The 9,906-nt window shown below is 45.6% G+C and overlaps 1 protein-coding gene across 4 annotated transcripts in view; it reads left to right on the top strand.

The window, feature by feature from the left end:
- The first annotated feature begins 6,711 nt into the window (after positions 1 to 6,711).
- Positions 6,712 to 9,906, top strand: part of LOC138467666 (protein unc-93 homolog A-like) — a 366,337-nt gene continuing 363,142 nt past the window's right edge. For 3 of the 4 annotated variants that reach the window (XM_069607849.1, XM_069607850.1, XM_069607846.1), the window contains exon 1: positions 6,712 to 7,048. The gene's annotated coding sequence lies outside the window, so the exon portion shown is untranslated. The remainder of the gene's footprint in view (positions 7,049 to 9,906) is intronic. The other variant, XM_069607847.1, reaches the window with a different exon arrangement.

The following is a 9,906-nucleotide window of genomic DNA, read 5'->3' as shown; positions in this document are numbered from 1 at the left end:
GTGCACATGAACTGAACAGTACATACAAAAATAGCCCCCTGTCATTCACTGATCCTTTGCTGCCCTGGGTGCCCTTCTTAAAAACAACCCCCCAAACCCACAGTCGTTCATAAACACATTCACTATCATCAACAACTGAAATCATCAATAAATCCACTCAGGCATTGAGACATTAAAGCATGTTTTGGCCCATTCCCTGCAAGAAAGTTATGTATGAATGTATCTACTTAGTTACTTATTTGCAGTTTTCTTTCTCTAGCACCCAACGGGTCGGCTTGCACTGACTTCGGCATTCTTTTTAAGTATGATCACTGACTGCACTGTACCAAAGCACTGGATATTTGCTTGAGAGAAATATATGGATTAGTACAATATGGCAATGGTACACAATGGGAATATGACTTGGGTTTTGGTGATAGAGGAGGAAGTAAGTTGGCATTCTTGATAAAGGGTTTTAAGCTGTAACGGGGTATATCGACAGAATGTGACAAAGGCATTTGGAGTCCGGCAATAGTGGGACAGAGGTCCCTGTTGAGTTACAACTTGCCCTCTTAATTCGAATGCAAGGACTTCTTTAAATACTTATGTTTTAGAAGATTTCTGAGCAATGGCCAACTGGACTGTGCTCTCAAGAGCCGAATGGATGTGTTGCTATGCCTCCGCTCCGATGCTCAAAGGACCATAAGCCTATGTGTTTCCCATTTAAACGTCTGTTCGAGAATGGTTTGCATGTTGGCCAAAAAGAGGGTCTTTCTTTGAAAGTGGTGTTGTACCAATTGCTTCAGAAAGCCTTGGTCTTTATTCCAGAATGCATACCTTCTTCAGTTTCCAAATGCTGCAGTCGATCAATGAGTTATTTCGGGTTGTGAAGTGCAGATCAAGCAGCCTACGCCCAGGGGCAATCACTGTCTCTCCAGCTTTTCAACATTTACATTGCTCAGTGGCTCCGGTGAGAGAACACCAATAGCTACAAAGTTAGATGAAGGCAGATGACAGCCAAACTCACTGTTGCCTGGAAGGCTTAATGACCACATTTCCGGTTGATAATTGCTTCCTGGAGGAAGGATTGGACCAAGAGCAAGTCAGTGCTTAAGATTTCAATGTCGCCTCTCAGACTTTTTAGTAACGGTAAAATGCCAGTATCGGGACTCTGGAAATGGCAAAGAGACTCGGTGCTGGTTGGTGAACGTAACTTAGGCTAATGAGGAGGTCCCCCGTGGTGGTCTTGCCGACTGCAGTTTCAGTTCCTCTCATGTATCTCAACATGATTGGCAATTGTGGGATAGTTTGTGTTACGCCGTCCCTGTCAAAAAATGTAGATGTGTAAAGAAGATTTGGAATTCATTTGAACCTTGGGGGAAAGCCCTGGGTTGGTGCAGGGGTGCATTGACAACTATCTGCTTCCGCAGGTCGGGGACTCTCACCTTGAAGAGGGGTGTGCAGATTAAATCTGTTATTTGAAGTCTGTGCAAGCACAGCATCCTTGAGGCATAATATTAGGCAAGGATCACCCTATTTGGAAGCTTCCATAGGTGCAAACGTTGCCTTCGGGTTGAAGGCGGGAATGGATACATGCTATGGTGGCAGTTTCGGGAAAAAGGACGAATGTTCTGGATTGTTTACTAGTCTTTCCCAGATTGCCCTAACCATGCATAAAGAATGAAGATAGATTAACACAGTCTTGTAAGGTTTCCCATGGTATTCTCTATTGGGGCTTTTCCCCTCAATTAATATCTGGTATTTATTTATTTATTTTTGCATTTGTTGCAGAGCACTGCACCCTAGGTATGCTGATACTGTTAATGTAGCACTCTCCATTCTCTCCCCAATGTATTTTTTCATTTGAAAACAATGACGGGGAGGTGTAATACATTTTGCACTGAACTAATGCAAAACATTGATAAAATAGATATTGTGGGTAGTTTGGTAAAATAACTGAATGCTGCATAGGTTGTTTCCACTGGCCACCCTTGCTACACATATCTCTCTGGCAAAAAGCTTTAGCAAAACATCAGGTTGACTCCTTTTCTAGTAGGAGATGAAGCTTGTTTTAGTTTAAAAAAAAGAGTCCAGAACTGAGCCCTTTTATTCAGAAGGGAGCATTTCCATCCACCCTGTGTAGATTATGGAACTTTTTGTATCTTAGAGTTCCATCAGGGCACATTTTAGCAGCTGTTGGAATTACCTAGAGCTGGGGTCTGCAACCTTTGGTGCTCAAAATTCTTTGGATCACAACTCCCATCAGCCCTAACCCGCATAATCAATGGGGAGGAAACATGGGAGTCATTGTAGTCCAACCACAAGTCCTGGCCAAGCTGGACTATGGAAACGCTTTCCTCGCTGGACATTCTAACAACACCCTTGCCACCACCTGCAAGTCATACAGAACGCAGCAGCAAGACTCACACATCACCCCACCTCTGTCCCAGCTCAATTGGCTCCTGTACTGCAGATAATTGCTTTCAAAGGACTCTTTGTTGTTTACAAAGCTATACACATCAATACCCCTTCCTACCTTCACAACAAACTGAAACCCATCAGCCACACAAACACCAGACAAACCAGCACAATCTCCTACACATTTCAGTCTGCGTACTAACCTGCACACAAAAACAAGCATTCATCCAGTGTTCACCAAAAACCTGGAAAGCCCTTTTGCTCGTGATCCATAATGCACCTGTTCCCCCTACCTAATCCAGCCAGACCACCTCCCCTCTCAACCTCTGTCTAGCCTGATCTTCCTATACTGTCCTGAAAATGTTCCAACTTCTTTTCTACCACTACCCTTGTGAACTTTGTGAGGAGCTCTGAGACCCTCTAGGCAGTTTCAGTGCTGGACAAAAATTACATTCAAATAAATAAATAGCCTCAGGTCGTGGACCCATGCAGTCCAACATGCTGCTGCAGTGCCAACCCACTGTGTGGTCTTGAAACACGTTCTAACCAAATGTGCCTGCTCTTGCCTGTGGAGGGCCTTCTTTAGTCTGGACTGCTAAATTCCCAGAGTCAATAGGCCCCACTGCTTTGCGCATTTATTTATTTATTTAATTTATTTTGCCATTTGTATAGCGCACCAAGCCCAGAGGCATCTAGGCGCTCTTCTTGACAATACAAAACACAGTAGTTACATGGTAAATCATATACATAGAGCGGTGCCCACTGCCTTCCAACCTATATCTTCAGTTGAGTCCTGTTAGAGTGACAGCAGGGCAATGAAATTATGATAAAAAGATCACGTTTGATCTTTCAATCATTAAGCATAACTCATTAAAAATGTTAATCAAAAGCCTGCGTGGATAACACATCGAAAGGAGATCATAGTTCAGAAGGGTAGCGAGCGATAGCCGCATGGCACGGTAGAAAGCGCCAACACCTGTCTATTTTGTAATGACTAATATATCTCCTCAACTGTGAAATGGGTGGGGAAGCCGGGGGCAGAGGGGGGCATCAGGAAAGCTTGGAAGTGAATCAGACTGGGGGAGACAGATACACAAGAGTGCCTTTGGAAAGGAGCCATGTGAGGACCGGTGATGTCGGAAGCTAATGTGGAAACGAGTGCATGAAGAGGCCAGCGTATGGACAAGTGGAAAAGGCAGGTGTTAAAGACAAAGGTACAAGGCTAGAGTCTCTCTTTCACTCTCCATCTCTTTTCTCAGTCCCCTCAGCCCTTTCTGCATTTGTCTCTCTGTATAACATTTCCTGTCCCTGAGTTGCGCTCATCCTCTGCCCTTTGTTGTCCTACTCCTCTTTCGCATGTCCTAATGAGACTCAGTGGTGGAAATGGACAAGATTTAAAGAGGATCCCACAGGGGTGGGGTGGATTTTGGAGGCGGGGGCGGGGTTCTAAGGAGGTCAGCTCAGAGGAGGCAGAGGTAGCAGTTGAACTCCACTGAAAGGAAACGTTCAAAATAATAGTTCAAAAATGGCGCAATTTCTTTCATGCTGCTGCTTTCCAATAACTACGCTGGCAAAATTTAAAAGGTGCTCATCTTTTAAACCTAGCAATTTATAGTGCAGTATTCCCTGGAAAACAACATATACAAATATGAGACATGTGGTTTGATGACAATTTTGTGTGGTCTTGTGGGTGTGGTGTCACGTGCCCAGGTAGTTCCGGATCACGTGACACGGGAAAAATAAAGGTACCACCGGAACTGGCGTCAGAACGCCAGTCCGGGTTTATGCACCCCAACGGAGTGGTCATGTCTTATTTTGCCTTGCGCGCTGCGCGCCATCGCGGGCCCATCAAGGCCCATCTCTGGATGTCGGGTCTGCATGCTGCTCAGCAGACCGACATCACAGTGGGTAAGTGTCAACACGGGGAACTTGCAACCTGGGTGAAATCCTGTTAGCCAAATACTTGGGCAAGATTGTTGGCCTTAAAAACATCCAAGGGGTGCTGTGTCTGCCCTCTGAAGAAATGTGACAATGTATCCTTCCTTGTGCCCTGAAAAGCAGCACAGGGCCACAATCAAAGAAAGTAACTGCTCCAGTCTTCAGAATTGTAAACTCTCTTGACACAAGACATTATCGGGAAATAGTCACGACTCACTTGCACTGTCACCGCCCCCCCCCACCCCTCCTCCCTTGGTTTTCAACTTTTAACAATGCTCTGCTTTATAAAAGATGGCCTAAAAAGCCCACAGCAAATTGACAAGGGGGGTCCTGGGAGTCCCTCTGCCAGACATTAGTCCTGGTTACGAGGGACTTACCCAGAGTCTTTAGCTCACTATCTTTCACAGAGAAGAAATATCCCAAACATATCAGTCTTTGTCCTGCCCTGGGGCAGTCCAGCACCGAAATGCTAGGCAATTCTCCTCTGAACAAGAGTACCAACAGCATCCCCAGACACGTGTTTCGGTCTGGCTGGACCTCATCAGTAGGGAGAAGCTGTGCCTCTCTAAGAATAGTGAGCAAGGGGTCCACGTCTGGATTCCCCTAGTAACTTAGGGTGAGACCCAAAGTTACTTAAATATGCAAATTGACAAGGGGGGTCCTGGGAGTCCCTCTGCCAGACATTAGTCCTGGTTATGAGGGACTTACCCAGAGTCTTTAGCTCACTATCTTTCACAGAGAAGAAATATCCCAAACATATCAGTCTTTGTCCTGCCCTGGGGCAGTCCAGCACCGAAATGCTAGGCAATTCTCCTCTGAACAAGAGTACCAACAGCATCCCCAGACACGTGTTTCGGTCTGGTTGGACCCAGGGGCGGACTGGGTCAAGAAATTGGCCCGGTCACCCAAAAAAAAGTGGCCCACCCATCGCCTCAAAAAAGTGGCCCACCCCTCGCCTCACGACCCTTAATTTATGATGGCATTATTTGACCCCACTCCAAAGTGACATCCCGGGAAGTGATTAAACACAAACTTTCACCACTTGACAAAACAGGAAATGGCATCAAATAGCATTGTTCCTAAGTACACTAAATCACTGTGAATCCAAGCAGACGTCCAAGGCCAAATGATAATAATATGTTATTGTATATCACTTACGTTTAAGCTCTTTTTTCATAGAACAAATATGCATAAAAGATCACCCAACCTTTGTTGGTACTCATTTATCGACCTAAGAAGAATGAAAGGCTTTTTGAAAAAAAAAGTGGAAAAAAGATACATTTTTTTCATTTATTTTTTTCAAACCGGCCCAGGCATTGCCTGAAACCGGCCCCCACCCCCCCAGGGACGATTCCGAGGGACCAATCCGACCCTGGTTGGACCTCATCAGTAGGGAGGAGCTGTGCCTCTCTAAGAATAGTGAGCAAGGGGTTCACGTCTGGCCGGACAACGACTGATATGTTTGGGATATTTCTTCTATGTGAAAGATAGTGAGCTAAAGACTCTGGGTAAGTCTCTCGTACCCAGGACTAATGTCTGGCAGAGGGACTCCCAGGACCCCCTTGTTAATTTGCATATTTAGGTAACTTTGGGTCTCAGATCCACCCTACTGATGAGGTCCAACCAGACCGAAACACGTGTATGGGGTTTCTGTTGGTACTCTTGTTCAGAGGAGAATTGCCTAGCATTTCCGTGCAGGACTGCCCCAGGGCAGGACAAAAACTGATATGTTTGGGATATTTCTTCTCTGTGAAAGATAGTGAGCTAAAGACTCTGGGTAAGTCTCTTGTACCCAGGACTAATGTCTGGCAGAGGGACTGCCAGGACCCCCTTGTTAATTTGCTAAAAAGCCCACAGAACATTGTAAGTTTCTCTTAATGTCACAGTATCTGAACCTCGGCACTTAAAGGATATTTTAGAAGGAAAGGCTGGAATGGGGGTCAATGAGGGAAGGGGGAAGTTTGTGGGAAAATAATACTTGAGGTAATTGATTCCTTGACAGAGGGCACGCCTAAACGTGAATATCCAGATGAGGAGGGATAGGAAGAGAAGGGCAATGGAGAGCATGAGGTATAATAAAAACAAGGTGACTGGCTGACTAGAAGGAAAACCATCAATCATGAACAATACCTTAAAAGTGCGTTTCATTAGCTTTCCAAAAACAATAGCAACACTGGAAAACTGAGAACTCGCCCGCTCTGCTTCCCGTGACCTTTGCTTGACTTTTGTAAATGTGTCTGGCAAAGCATCAGGAGACTATTGTAAGCGCTGCCAATTGCTCGGGAGATGAGTGACTTCGAGTTCCACAAGGATTCAGGAAGCGGTTTGCTCAGAGAACAGGAAGTAAATACGTTTCGTGAGGAAGGGGGAGGGGGGTATACTTGGGAAGATGCGACTTTGTTAGATGTGTGCTAACTGACGTCGCTGAACCCGGGGGCAGGCTTTCGGACCCCTGAAGAATCGTTGACGTCATGAGAAGCAACAGACGTAGGGATATGCTATGAGAGGTCAGAAGGGGGAGCTGTGCAGTCGAGCGGCTGGAAGATTGGCTAGGTGAGGTTAGCTGCTAGGAAGCGCAAAGAAGCATCATTTTCAATGCGAAGCACTAACCTTGTTAAGCAAGAAATCTGAGCGTCATGAAACTTAAAAAAAAACACGCTTGGCGCTCCTTCAAAGTTAACTTCGGTTTCACCAACACTGGCAGAAATGCAAGGTACAGTACTCGTTTTGGGAAATATATGCCAAAAGCGTTTACATTGTCCAGGAAGCAGTGGTTTAAATATGCCTGTTCTAACCGGCGCTCAGTACCCACACTTCTTTTTTGGGGCCGTATTGAGGGCCGGTAGTGGGTCTTCTCCAAGCTTGAGGAGAGTACAGATATTCAAAGCACGACGTTGCCAATCTGTCCGAAGCCTTCCAAGCTCGGAGTTGACACTTTTCCCTGTGAAATGTTAAAGCTCTTCGCCTTATGTCAACTAAGTATTACAATAATAAACGAGATTAGAGGTTGATGGCCTTGGCCCAGGGGTGCCTGGGGAAGGACTATTGTCCTTAAAGAGGTTTGACTGCTGGGTCAAAATAAACGGGATGGTGATTTAACGCTAATGCTATGTGAAATAAAGACTGAAGCAGGTGACATTTCATTGTGAGAAAAATTGTCTTGCCAGAGCACTGCTCCATCAATACCCCAGGACCAAATCCCAACAAGCTCTGGAAGCTCGCTGCCCCTGGCTGCCGTGTCTCCTGAACGCTGTGCATTTGGAGAGTCTCAATGAGAGCAGTGATATACAACGACTTCACAAACTGCACCGGAAAGTCGTCCTTTACTCACCTGTGCAGCCCAAAATGTAAACAATGAAACAGTCTCATGCTTTGCGCACTTTTTACTGTCAAGGTGGCTATTGTGAGAGACGAAATTAGCATCACACCAAGTGTGCATTGCATGCTCAGAAGGAATGCACATTTGAATTACTATGACAAACATGTTTGATAAACTGGTGGCCATTCCTATGTTCCCCAAACGTACTTTTTTTTTAATGCAACACAGCCAACCTCCTGTATTCAGGGCACCCACATTATTTGTCACCTAGCCCCACCCCTAACTCCTGCCCACACCACTGACAATCCTCCTCCCCATCTGATACCGTCCCCGCGCAAGCAGAAAGGAAGGAGGTGAGGGGGGGATAGTTCCACAATACATTTTGTCCAATTCCAACACTGGTCACACACTTTTGTAGGCTTTTACTTTGATTTCCGAGTCAGGGTGGCTAAAATCAAAATAATCCTCTTTTTGCATGACATGTTTCCAAAACGATTTACATAATGCCAGGTTAGTATTTGTGCACTTTTAAATGCATTGCTATAACACGATTAGATTAGCTTTTCAAACCCAACCCTTATCAAACACTTCCATGAACTATGGATGGGGAACTAAATCAACTAGTGTGCCTTAACTGCAAACATTTGGGTCTTGAGAAATACTCTTCCTTAACAATGAGACAGATTTAGGTGGTCATTTTGCAATCTGCCAGAGCAGTGGTTTTTGACCTCATTGGCTACTGCAGAGTATTTTCTAAGTTTTTGCTTTGTAAAATGGATACAGAACAAAATGTATATGCCCACCACTCCATCCGCTCCACCTTTCAAACACGAATGCATATCCGTCAGCATCTAATGATGAGGGCGGCAGATATGCATTTGATTCCTATGAAATAGGCCACCTTTTAGCATCTGGTAAAAGCTTGCAGAGTCCAAGGGATTCATATAAATACCTCACACCATGGACATACATGGCAGTATGCATTTACAATGGCTCCATGCAGTGCTAAGAATGCACTGATACTCGGGGTTACCTGCATTTCCATGCATTTGTGCTTCGTTGTGCAAGTAATCAAAATTGCATTGGTGAACAACTAACATGCACGTGTTGGTGAGAGACGCGCTCTCTCTGCAATTAACAAAGGCAAGAAAAGAAAATGACCACCTTCCAACCAGAGAGTATGCATGGTGTATTGCCCTCAGTTAAATCTGCAGAGCAACGTTTGAATGATCAGGTTTGAAGCAAAGGTACACATTTCAAAGTCTGCAGACCAATTAATGAGGATGATCATGTTTGAAGCTAAGTCATAAACCTATCTGCTCAATGTGCAATGGATGCAGCCACCGTGTGACCCTCAGCAGGTTTGAGAGTGGATAGTGAGAGTCTATCAGTGGCTTTTCTCTTGAAGAATATAAGTTTAGTCATAAATCATAGTTATTGTCTTCCCGATCCGCTGTTCCTTCAAAGTCTGCCAACTTGTACACCAAAATAGGGCAGAACTTGGTCTGTGATTGATGGCTGTTTTTGAGAGATGTCTGTGTTAGGGTGACGGAATCACTATTTCAAGTGAATGGGCCTCATTACGAGTTTGGCGGTAGCCGTGCCCTTATTAAGGGTACCGCTACCGCCAAACTTGCTACCGGCCCCGGCACCCGCGAATGGCCATTACCGGCCCATTACGAGTTGAATGGGCCGGGAATTCCCATTTGCGGGTGCCGGTATGGCCAGCCTCCCGATCCCCTTTCTGACCCATAGGGCAGAATGGGCGTCGGGATAACAGTGCTGGTGCAATCACGAGTTCTGCTTGCGGGTGCCGGTCTGCACGCCTGGTCTGACCATGCATGCAGTCCGGCACCCGCAAGCAGAACTCATAATGTGGCGGAGAGGTAACAACACATCGGTAATGAGGCCCAATGCCTTAAAAGTACACCATTATACCGAGCTTTTGGTTGGAATCGCTGATTGAAATGTTTCAGTGTGCCTTGGTCCGCAGGGATTACACACGGAGAGAGACACAAATAAAGTGATACAAATATATAATGAAACACAACGAGCATGGCGCACATCGAAAGTAGGAGAAATCGAGAGCTATGTGACTGGACTTGGAGACAGGGTACATTGAATAGAAATGTATTTGGGGAGACTTGGTTGGGGCCCGGCACGGGTGCAATATTTAGAACCTTACAGGCTCTGAGCCTGTGCCCGCTTAAAACATAGATTGATGAGTACATGCCCGCCTCCCCCCCCACCAC

This window comes from Ambystoma mexicanum, chromosome 4q (genome assembly GCF_040938575.1).
Source record: "Ambystoma mexicanum isolate Mex_15411 chromosome 4q, UKY_AmexF1_1, whole genome shotgun sequence".
NCBI classification, from domain to species: domain Eukaryota; kingdom Metazoa; phylum Chordata; class Amphibia; order Caudata; family Ambystomatidae; genus Ambystoma; species Ambystoma mexicanum.
This window is presented reverse-complemented; position numbering and strand designations above follow the sequence as displayed.